Below are 11,175 nucleotides of genomic sequence, written 5' to 3' on the forward strand. Positions count from 1 at the left end.
GCAGATCAAGGGATGTGATCGTTCCCCTCTATTCGACATTGGTGAGGACTCATCTGGAGTACTGTGTCCAGTTTTGGGCACCACACTACAAGAAAGATGTGGAAAAATTGGAAAACGTCCAGCAGAGGGCAACAAAAATTATTAGGGAACTGGAACACATGACTTATGAGGAGAGGCTGAAGGAACTGGGATTGTTTAGTCTGCAGAAGAGAAGAACGAGGGGGGATTTGATAGCTGCTTTCAGCTACCTGAAAGGGGGTTCCAGGGAGGATGGATCTAGACTGTTCTCAGTGGTACCAGATGACAGAACAAGGAGTAATGGTCTCAAGTTGCAGTAGGGGAGGTTTAGGTTGGAAATTAGGAAAAACTTTTTCACTAGGAGGGTGGTGAAACACTGGAATGTGTTACCTACGGAGGTGGTGGAATCTCCTTCCTTAGAAGTTTTTAAGGTCAGACTTGAGAAAGCCCTGGCTGGAATGATTTAGTTGGGGATTGGTCCTGCTTTGAGCAGGGGGTTGGATTAGATGACCTCCTGAGGTCCCTTCCAACCCTGATATTCTATGATTCTATGATTATATGAGTGCTGTTTGTCACATTGGCACCCACACAGGAACATAGGCAGTGCCAACAAGCTTTCAGTGTACGAAACACATCACAACAATTCTCCAGTTACTTAGATTGTAATTGAATTCCCTTTTTTCAGAATCACTGATACTAGAGTACAGTTTCATGAGCCAAGGCAGGAGTGGATGTCTGGGGTCCTCCACAATAATAGTTGACACAGACACACTGTACAGGACCACATAATTTCTGGGGAATTAAGTCCCTTCTTCACCCTTTCCATACAATCCTGATCTCCTCAGCACCCTGGGATTATGAACCTTTACAGTGTTTCCCACATTTTTAGTCATGAGTTTGCCTCTGTTCACTAAGCCTGGCAGAACAATTAAATAGTAACTGTGTTGGTTCACATACTCACTTGCCCCTGGTGGTGGGCAAACTCTTGGGATATAGGTGGCATTGATGGCCCTGGAGCAGTTTGGAAACCCCATCCTCTGAAATCCAGCAATTACTTCTGGGACTTTTCTTATAGCAACCACATGTGAGTAAATCACAGTGTTAATTGCCTCTCAAATGTGCAAAACCACAACCTTGACCCCGACAATGGAGTTTCCAACCCCAAAGTGGTTTGCAAGAGACCTACAGTTGTCTGGTGTAACCTGCTTCTACAGGGCAATAACAACCCACTTGTGAATTAGTATGGCTTCCATGAATCGAGTGTTCTGGATCTGGAGGGGTGCGGGGGGAGGGGGAAACTCCTCATATAGCTCCATGAAGGTCCATTTCCTCATTTGGAGGTTCTGCTTCCACTGCTGGTCATCCCAGGTTTCCAAAATGATGTGATCCCATCACACCATGCTGGTTCTCCTGTGCCAGAAGTGACGATCAACCAAAGGGCATGCTGTGACAATACTGGCATTCATCATATCTGTACAGTGTGAGCTGAATAAATTGTCATTGACCTTCAAGGTTAGCAGCCTTCAGTGTGTCAGAAAATGCTGCCAAAATTCCATCCAGTATCTCGCTGAGCCCCCACTCCTCTGCATAACTATTTGTCCTGCAATAAGGAGCAGGAGTGGAATGAGATCATCCTCCAATTGATCCATATCTTCCAGCCAGTTTTGCATTGAAAAAACAGTGAGGGACAACCTGATCACGAGCTGCCAGGGGACAGTACCAACAACACACAGTAAAGTGGTTCCTATAGTGTCACCGAGTGATGCACAGAAACTGGGGATACCACCCCTGAAATGGTAGCAATAACATCACATACCTCTAGCTTCAGTGTCTATGTGGGAAAATGCAAGTACATAGTGCTATGCCTGTGTCCAGCCCTGCATATGTGGACTCTAAGGCATGGGTTTGCGAAGTACACAGGAGCATTACAATATCCACTATTCAGGTATATAGGCAAATGCAGACAACTCAAGAATACTAGTTCTAAGTATGTAAACACTCAATGATCTCAGGAGAGTAAAAACACTGGATATTTAAGAATATATGATGATGCAAAGTGTGACTGAATCAGACCAGAAATTTTCAAAATTCCTGTAAAGAAAGTGCTATAATGTTAGTACGTTAACTTTATAACTGTTGCAGTAACTATTCCCCACCTATACCGTAATGTGGAATTTACCTTTCTATAATCTTGAAATGTTTTGAGTTCCATTACTTTATAGTAGGAGAGCAGATTCTTGGAGAGAAATCCAGTGGAAGTTTTTCCACTGACTGTAACAGAATCAAGCTTTCATCCTTCTCTAGTCCTATTTTATGATGTAAAGTTGTCAAGCTATCAGTTTGCTGTTTGCTTGTTAACTGGCTTTTAAAAATTATATTTAAGGCATGTACATTTGTTCAGTGATTTATTCTTCTTTGCAATTAGTTGCAGTCATTAGGAAATGTTTTATATTACCCTGGGGGTTTCCATTTAAGTGCTGAGATCATTAAATTTTCATTTTTCCTCTATTTGGGAGCTTTGCATTAATCCAAAAGGTTTAAACATGTCAGTGGATAATTGGTCGCAAGTTCAGTGTTCTAGTTCCACAGGTCTATGACATTCAGTCTGTGACTTTGTTGTCTTGGGGCTTACATTTTATGGCGTTTTTCTTCTTCTTCTGCAGCTTCTGACACATTATTACTAAAATATCAGGCAAATTCAATATTAGCACACTCTACATTTTCCTCCCTATTTGCTATTTTATATTTTCAAAACATAACAAGAATAAAAAGTACACATAAAAGCATAGTACATCATAAAACACAACACATTTACAAGAAAAAAATACTAGTGCAAGGATATTAGTAGTCATAAATTCCCAAGAAAATGACTATATTTTTCTACATTCATCCTGCTGTTCATTAAACAGAAGATACTTTCTCTAAATTGGCTAGGTTTTAAGCACATGTATCAGTTTACGATAACTCAATCTTTGGATGCTTTCTATTTGTGAGGAAGCATTCTTCTGGGTGTTAAACTAGCTCTCAACAGAATCATATTAGTGTGAAATTCACCACTGTGTGGAGAGCCAATATAAAGCCTGCGCCCTGTTCCTGCTTAAGACCTAGTCTCACATCCAGAAGAAATCATAGAGTTGAGAGATCGATTGATGGGTTGAACTTTGATTTTTAGTATCCAGATTACTCCTCTGTATGTACCTTAAAACTGCATTTTTGCTCCGACCCATTTCTCCTTTGCCACAGAAAGCTGCCCTTTACAGCAGCTCCTCAACAGGCTCCTAATCATTCAAGATATCTGAGTTTGCCATGAACAATTATATGGTGGTGATTATAAAGTATGGGTATGTGTCGTGAGGTAGGTGAATACTTCCTGAGAATGTCCATGGTTTCCATGTTTTGGATTGACACGTTAGTGGCTTTCCTATTCTGTGGCTTTGGGCTTGAGTTGGGATGGAAGCATGAGGAGAGAACAGAGTTAAATTTCTTTGATTGTAGTAATTTGTTTGCAACGTAGTAGCTGGAATTGGTAGCAGAGAGCTATTATTTTAGCTATTACATCAGTAATATTAGCGTAATAGCTAGAGGCCCCCTTGTGCAAGGCACTGTACATATACCTAGTGACAGCTGTTGTCCTGGAGAACTGAAGTCTAATTAGACAAGCCAGAGAGAGACTGGGGAACTGAGGTGCAGAGACATTAAATGACTTGCCAAGATCACACCGAAAATCTTTGGGATAGCCAGGAATTAAGCCCAGCTCTCTCTAGTCTCATGTCTAGTCTAGTCTCTTATGATTTATCCATAAACCATGCTTCCTCTCAATAGCAAGTGATATCTAGCTTGGTGATACTCTTGTACATTTGAGTGGAGTGGAATTAAAGGATTTGGTCAATGGTGTCCAGCTGAAACAGGAAATCTTAAGACAGGAATATTAACATTGCTGTATCTTGGTTATGGGATTTGACTTTAGTTTAACACTGACACAAGGTGGGGGGGAGGTGCTGATATGGAAACACTTCCCACATGCTTTTCCCCATCAGATCAACAGTAACCAGATTTCAAGGGCATTCAGAAGAGAATTTCATATGAGACCAGCTGACCTGCTCATGCACAGATTTCAACAGCAATGGGAAGATCTGAAAGATTTTACACTCATGTAGGCTGTGTAGGTGGAAAACATTGTTATGTCTGGCCTTTGGCAGTCCTACACAATAATCAAGCTACAAAATCTGTTTTTAAAACTTCAAGGACACTACAAGAGTCTTCTCAATACTTTTACCAGAAATTTGCACGAGAGACATTACACCTTTTGAAAGTGAGATGAATATTTATGCAGGGTGCAAATTTCCACTTAGCAGTTTTTAAATGCATACGTAAATTCATAGATAAACTTGTTAATAACTCCCCCAAAATAATTAGTTTGTTGATGTAAATTGTTACTCCACAGGAAATTCAAGTCTGCAAAATAATCACACAATTCTCGTTGCTGAGAGTTGCAGAGCCTTAAATCAATTAATTCCACAATTTCCATAAAACAGCTCACAGCTACTGCTAGTCTGTTGAAGTATTTTATACCTTTCTAAAAGAAACATTTGTTTCCTTTTCATATGAAATCCATAGAATAGAGCCCACCGAAGAGCTGATGTAGAGAAAACACTGCATACAGTAACTAGCCCACAAAGGCACAAGTCTTTCATCCAGTTTAAAAGAAAGTGAAAAAAAAAATCAGAGAATATAATCTAATGCACGTTGTTAAAAAAATTCCAGGACTCTAGGCTATGGGAGACAGAGAAAGGAACTTTTGTATATTAAAGTTGCTTCTCCCATGTGATTGTAACTCAGGCTTGAATACTGAATTAAATGGATTCTTGTTGAGTTATAGAAATTAGGAGCCAACTTCATCATTACACTCTGGCAGCTTTGCTCTATTTTAGTGACAAAAACCAGCCACACCCTGTTTAACTGGTTGGTTTGCAGGGGTTCTCATAACAAATTTTTTGGTGGCCTCAGTCCCTGCTGGTGGCTGTTCTGATAATTTTTCCAAGCCTGAGCCCTGCTGCTCTGAGCTAAAGCCCAGACCTGGAGCCCAGGAGATGAAGCCCAAAGCCTGCTCCTGGAGCCTCGGCAAGCTGAATCCTGAAGCTCATCTTCCCCCCAGGAAAGTGGGTTGTGAACTCCCCTGCTGAGCACACACACCAGCTCCATGTGTCTGCAGAGGTGTTCTCCGGAGCACAAAGAAGGCTGGACCGTGCAGGGTGCCAATCCCCTGCTGGCATTGCCAACAAACACCAAGGCAGCACATTCAGGAGCAATAGCTTGGCACTGCAGGGAGGGGGCCTCTGCTTTGTGCCTCCCGCAATCTCTGCCCAAGAGGCTGGCGTGGCTGCAGAAACATCCCCTGGTGGCCACGGTGGCTGCATTTGAGAAATGCTGTTACGATATGTTTATGACTGCTTTGTGTCACTGGAGCAATGCAAAGTAGTCAGCGTATACTGGTGAATCTGGCCTTGGTACTCCTGGGAGAATTCTGCACCACTGCACAATGCAGAATTTTGCAGAAATTACTGTTGGGTGCACAGAATTTCCTTCCCCCCCCCACATAAATGGGCTGCAGAGATGCTGGCTGCCACTAAGGGCTGCTGGCCGCAGTAAAGCCCAGCTCACAAACAGAGAACAAGGCCGGGGGCAGGGAGAGGGAACTGGAGGGTTCCCAGTATGCCCTGAAGGAAGGAGGCTGCAGCATGCAGGAGGAAACTTCGTGCAAGCCCAGGACCCAGCATCAGGCTGTTTCTCTCTCTGGATCCCTGGGCTCTAGGAGGGTAGGGTCTGTGAGTGTCTGGGCTGGGGAGGTCCCTCAGCTGGCCTCTGTGGCGAGGAGGTGTGAAAGTCTGGGTCAGGGAGTGGGGAGTGGCTGGACTCTCAGGGAGGGAGGGGGAGTTAGTGTCTGGGGGAAGGGCCCCATGGCTGGGCTCTGTGTGGGAGGGGTGTGACATACTTGCTAATAAGTATTTTGAAATAATTTACCAAAATAATTGAAAACTGCTGTGATTATATAGTGTTATTTTGACAAATTAAATTTGCAGAATTTTAAAATATTGTGCACAAAAATTTTAATTTTTTGGGGCACAGAATTCCCCCAGGAGTATCTTAGGGAAAGGGGGAAAAAACCAACCTCTTAGCTAACCTCCTCCATCCATCTTTTTTCTTTCTTAAAATATGCATGTAATATTCATGGAAAGTGCCTAATGATGATGGAAGTTCTCCATTAACAGGACAGATACAGCGTGGGCAGCAGAAGTGCAAGCTTCCTTCCTGCACTGCCCTCACACTTTGCCTTAACTGTGCTCAGGAGAGAGATGAGCTATAGGTTTGAGTGGGTAGCTCAGATTTAGGTACCTTTCCACTCTGTGGTCTGTCTCTTGAGATTGCGGGCCTGAAAACTCATAGTCACATGAGCAGCCTTGTTCATGTGAACCGTTCAACTGACTTAAATGGGACTACTTGAAGGAGGACTGTTGGGTTTTTTTGGTGGTAGGCCCACTTGACCATTAGGAACTGAGTTGATCCCCTTAACCCATTTCATAGATTCCATCAAATGTGCATTGGATGAAACAGTGAGCGTTCACACAATTCAGTGACTGAGAAAGAACTTTTTATGGAAGAGATGAACACTAATGGCCTGTTCTTTATAAACAAAATTATGTATTATTCATTATTTCTTATTTTATTAGCAGCAGAAAAGGAGGTGAAATAAATGAATCAACTCATCTCCCCTTATCTCCGCAATTCTTTTGGGGCTTAGTATTGATATAATTTATGCTTGTTTCTTCATTTAACACTGTGACTCTGTATCAGTGTTTAGCCTACACCTTCCTGATTAATTACGATATCTGAAAATAATACAAGGAGGAGGTTTTAAAAATAAATTATTACAGGGGAAGGGTTTGCATGAAAATGAGGAGTCTTGATATGATTATGATTATGCTGGCATTGGGGGAATCTACATTTTATTTAAATTCAATCACCGACAGGCAAAATTCCCTCATATCTCTGAATATTCATGGAAATGAATATTTGGGTTACTTTATCAGTCCCACAAAAAGCTAAATCCAATGATAAGATAAATATGACACAAAGGCAGGTTTTTTCACCATGAAACATTTGCTGAGGAACAGATATTAAAATAAAAAACAAAGTTCCCAGCCAAACAGAAACAGACCTCCATGCAGGGGCTTGTCTCTCTGCCCAGCTCTTAAAGAATGAGTGTTGATGCTGTAGATGATCACAATGGACCCTTCTGACCTGAAAAATCTATGAAATCAGCTGCATAGGCTTCTGGGAAACAGTAAATTAGTGTCTCTTGGGCAGCTAAAGCCACATAAGAACACATTAGATTAAACTCCTGCAGGAAACCCTGAGAGGTCTCTGGAGAATAATGATGGAATCGTAGCTGCACTGAAGTCAATGGGAGTTTTGCTAGTGAGAAACTATTGGGGATCAGGGTGGGCTGTAGATGCATTGTAGGATTCAAAGGTTAGTTGTAATATAAGCAATTTTCCTCCTATACATGCTGGCAAGGGCCTATGGGGCCTTATCTAGGGTTTTATCTGGGCAGAGGGTGAATTGTTGTCCTTGGACGAATTTGTGTTTATTCCTATTTGCATCTGAATTTGCAATGAAAAATCTGAAAACTAATATAAAATCTCAGCCTCCAGGCAGTCTGAGTGGGCAGAGCTGATAATCAGGTAATCAAAAAGACGTGAACGTTCAGCATGGTATGCACTGATATGGCTAGCTACGTGCCTGTTCTTGGGAACCATGTGGCTTATTTCCCATGCACCGTGCTGACAATTTACTACATAATAAGCACTTTCCAGAACCAGGGGCTGGCTGGCTACTTTATCCTGACAGACCACAGATCTAAAAGCATTATGGAGAAAACAAAGGGGGTTAGACTGTCCTGGCTATGACTCCACCACAGGGAATGTTCAGTATATGCACCATTTTGCTGCTGCTGAGCTCATTATAAACCTGCACACCCCTTTCTGGATCTACGAGATAAATATGCGAGCTGAGGTGAATGCATTGGTTTATTAAGGGTGACTTATCTCCTGTTAAGATTTAGTGCACTTTGTTTATTCACTGACACAGCTAATTGTAGATGATTAAGGGTGCGAGGGTCATCAGTTTTCTTGATAATAGGTAATGTCACTGTTCCTGTGTTTTAGTTTAATATTTTAAATTGGTAATTTACATCTCTAGGAAACCTCTGCTCCAAGGCAGTACTGGTTTTCAGCAACACACGGTATTTTTTTAACCCCTTTTCCCAATTAGATTGACTGAGACACAGGAAAGCCCAGTAAGTGGGTTTCCCAAGGTGGCACATAGTAAATCAGTGTCTCAGCTGTATTAGCACTAGGCTCTTCAGAGCCCTAGTGTGAAATCCAGGCTCCATTGACGTCAATGGTAAAACTCCCATTGATTTCCAAGGAGCCAAGCTTTCACCCCCCAGTACTTTTTGCTATACCCTTAGGTTACATGGCTTCTTTTGGCAGAGAAGATGAGGTCATTTTAATAGAGGCTGCATGGCTCAGTGCTCTGTCCTTTATGGCCACCATTTAATTAGCAGGGCGACTCAGTTGAGATTGCCCGAATAGGTGAGTGGGTTCCCAAAGCAGGGAATTGGAATTCTACATTGCTGTTTTTACATGGAGTCATTCTAGAGCTCTTAGTTCAGGATACAGCAGGCTAAAATTGGCTATATACTATTACACATTGCCAAAAGAAACTCTTTGTTAAGAGTGAGTTTAGAGTAGGTACAAATAGGCCATTAACATTAGAATCTGTAATAATTAAAAAGAAAAGTATCTAAGGCAACTATGTTGCTCAGGGGTGGGACAAATCCACATGCCTGAGCAATGTACTTATACCAACCTAACCTCCCTGGGTAGACAGTGGTGTGTTGATGGGAAAGCTTTGCCTGTCCACAAAGCTACCACCTGTCCAGGAGGTAGCTTAACTACATGATGGGAGAAGCTCTCCCACTGGAGTAGAAGCATCTTCATTAAAGTGCTGCACCAGCGCAGCTGCTCCTCTGTACGTGAAGACAAGCCCTAAAAGTCAAGAACTCCCGCAGAGTTGATCGTATCCCCATTGGACATTCCTGCATTGAACCTCCACTGTACTTGCCCTCTCTGTCCCAGGTCAGGTGCTCTTTCTTTTTCCTGACTTCCAGAGTCTTTCACATACCCAGACCTCTTTGTGTGTGCCAGGCTAGATTTCCTATCTGGCCCTAGAGCTTGTAATGCCTGCAGGTATCACAGAGTTTACAATGCATGCATGAGGCTCGACAAAGTTCTCAGATGTTCACAAAATCTATAACAGGTATATTAAAAACAGACGTGGCTCCATCCTCAGGATAGTTAAAGACACCTCCTCAGTGAGGACAAAGGAAGAAACCAAATATGGAGTTTGTAGGCTCAGCTGTTTGTAAGTTATGACTAAATAAAATCAGGAACAATTTTACAATGGCGACAAACCTCAGATTTTTCAAAATTGTCATAGTTCAGTTTGATTACCCTCAAATAACTCTCTAAAATTCTCCTTTGAGATAAGACCACACAGAAAATTTAGGCAGATTGGTTTAATTTTGGTTGAGCTATAGGCATAATGGATAGTATTGGACATATTTCATTGGGGGGAGGGATAGCTCAGTGGTTTGAGCATTGGCCTGCTAAACCCAGGGTTGTGAGTTCAATCCCTGAGGGGGCCATTTAGGGATCGGGGAAAAATTGGGGATTAGTCCTGCTTTGAGCAGGGGGCTGGACTAGATGACCTCCTACGGTCCCTTCCAACCCTGATATTCTATATAAGAGCTGGTTAGACAAACACCTGTCAGGGATGGTCTAGATAATACTTAGTCCTGCCATGAGTGCAGGAGACTGGACTAGCTGACCTGTCAAGGTCTCTTCCAGTCCTACGATTCTATGACATATAACAGAAAACTTGTTATAACCATAATGCCGTATTCATTGGTGATTTGTAGAGATATTTAATAGTGCTTTAATGAAAACAGTAGCCTTCTCAAACCCAGTTTTCTTGTATTGCCTTAGTCTGGAGGAATCTGGGGGCAAAGAGAACCTTTGCACCAGCATGTTTGCGGCTATGTTCTTATAGCACGCCAGCATTTTGTCTTTAAAATTGTTACGTTCCCATTAAATGAGATGTTGTTTTAAAATGTATCTTTCAAATAAACAGCACCATAACTGTTGCATATGATGATCATAACTCTGTGCTAGGAATCTGTTCATAAAGTGTATTGATGTTACTTAGGGCTATATTTCCAAACCTTATGCTTGCTTAACAGCCATTTGGGGGCATTGCTGCAGCATTACTATGTAATTTGCACTTCCAAGAGGATGCATCACAATCTAACAGCAATGCACTTTGTAAGAAATGTAAATATTTAACTTCCAATGAAATAATATATTAATTACAGGTAAATAAACCTTTGTATAGGTATAATAAAACACAGCATTTATTGTATGCCTGCCTTGTGTAGCCTGCCTGGGAAAATGACTGTAAAGTTATGAAACAATTTATACAAGTGTAATTAGTGATAGTCCCAAAGAAAAAAGAGTTCACAATTTAATGAAAGTTGTTTTGAAAATCTCCTCTCCCACCCTTCCCATGATGATGACACTAATGAAACTAGTGAAATTAATATTTGCGCACACATAAAAATAATTGCTCACCTGGGACTAGTGGGGGAGTAGAATTTGCAAGGCTAGAATATAATAATAATCAATAATGTCAACAACCTTTAACTTCTGATGGCGACTGAACATGCCCAAAAGTCTCTGGGAGATTTAACAAAAATTAACTGAAGCCAAGTTTTTAAAAAAATGGTTAGCGAGTTTGGATTCTTCAGTTTTTGGGAGCCGAACTTGAGATACCTTCAAGGGGCCTAATTTTTCAGAGGATGGATATTCAGATTCAAGTTGTCTTGAATTGGGCACCCAAAACCTGAGGCACCCCAAATCACTAGTCATTTTTGAAAAATCTTGGCCTAAAAGCATAAGTTACCAATATAGACAACATGCCCAAATAAATCAGACAGGGAACAAAGTTTGAAAAAAAAATCAGAAAAAACTAAATCTA

Source organism: Lepidochelys olivacea (genome assembly GCF_965140295.1).
Source record: "Lepidochelys olivacea isolate rLepOli2 genome assembly, chromosome: 3".
Lineage (NCBI taxonomy): Eukaryota > Metazoa > Chordata > Testudines > Cheloniidae > Lepidochelys > Lepidochelys olivacea.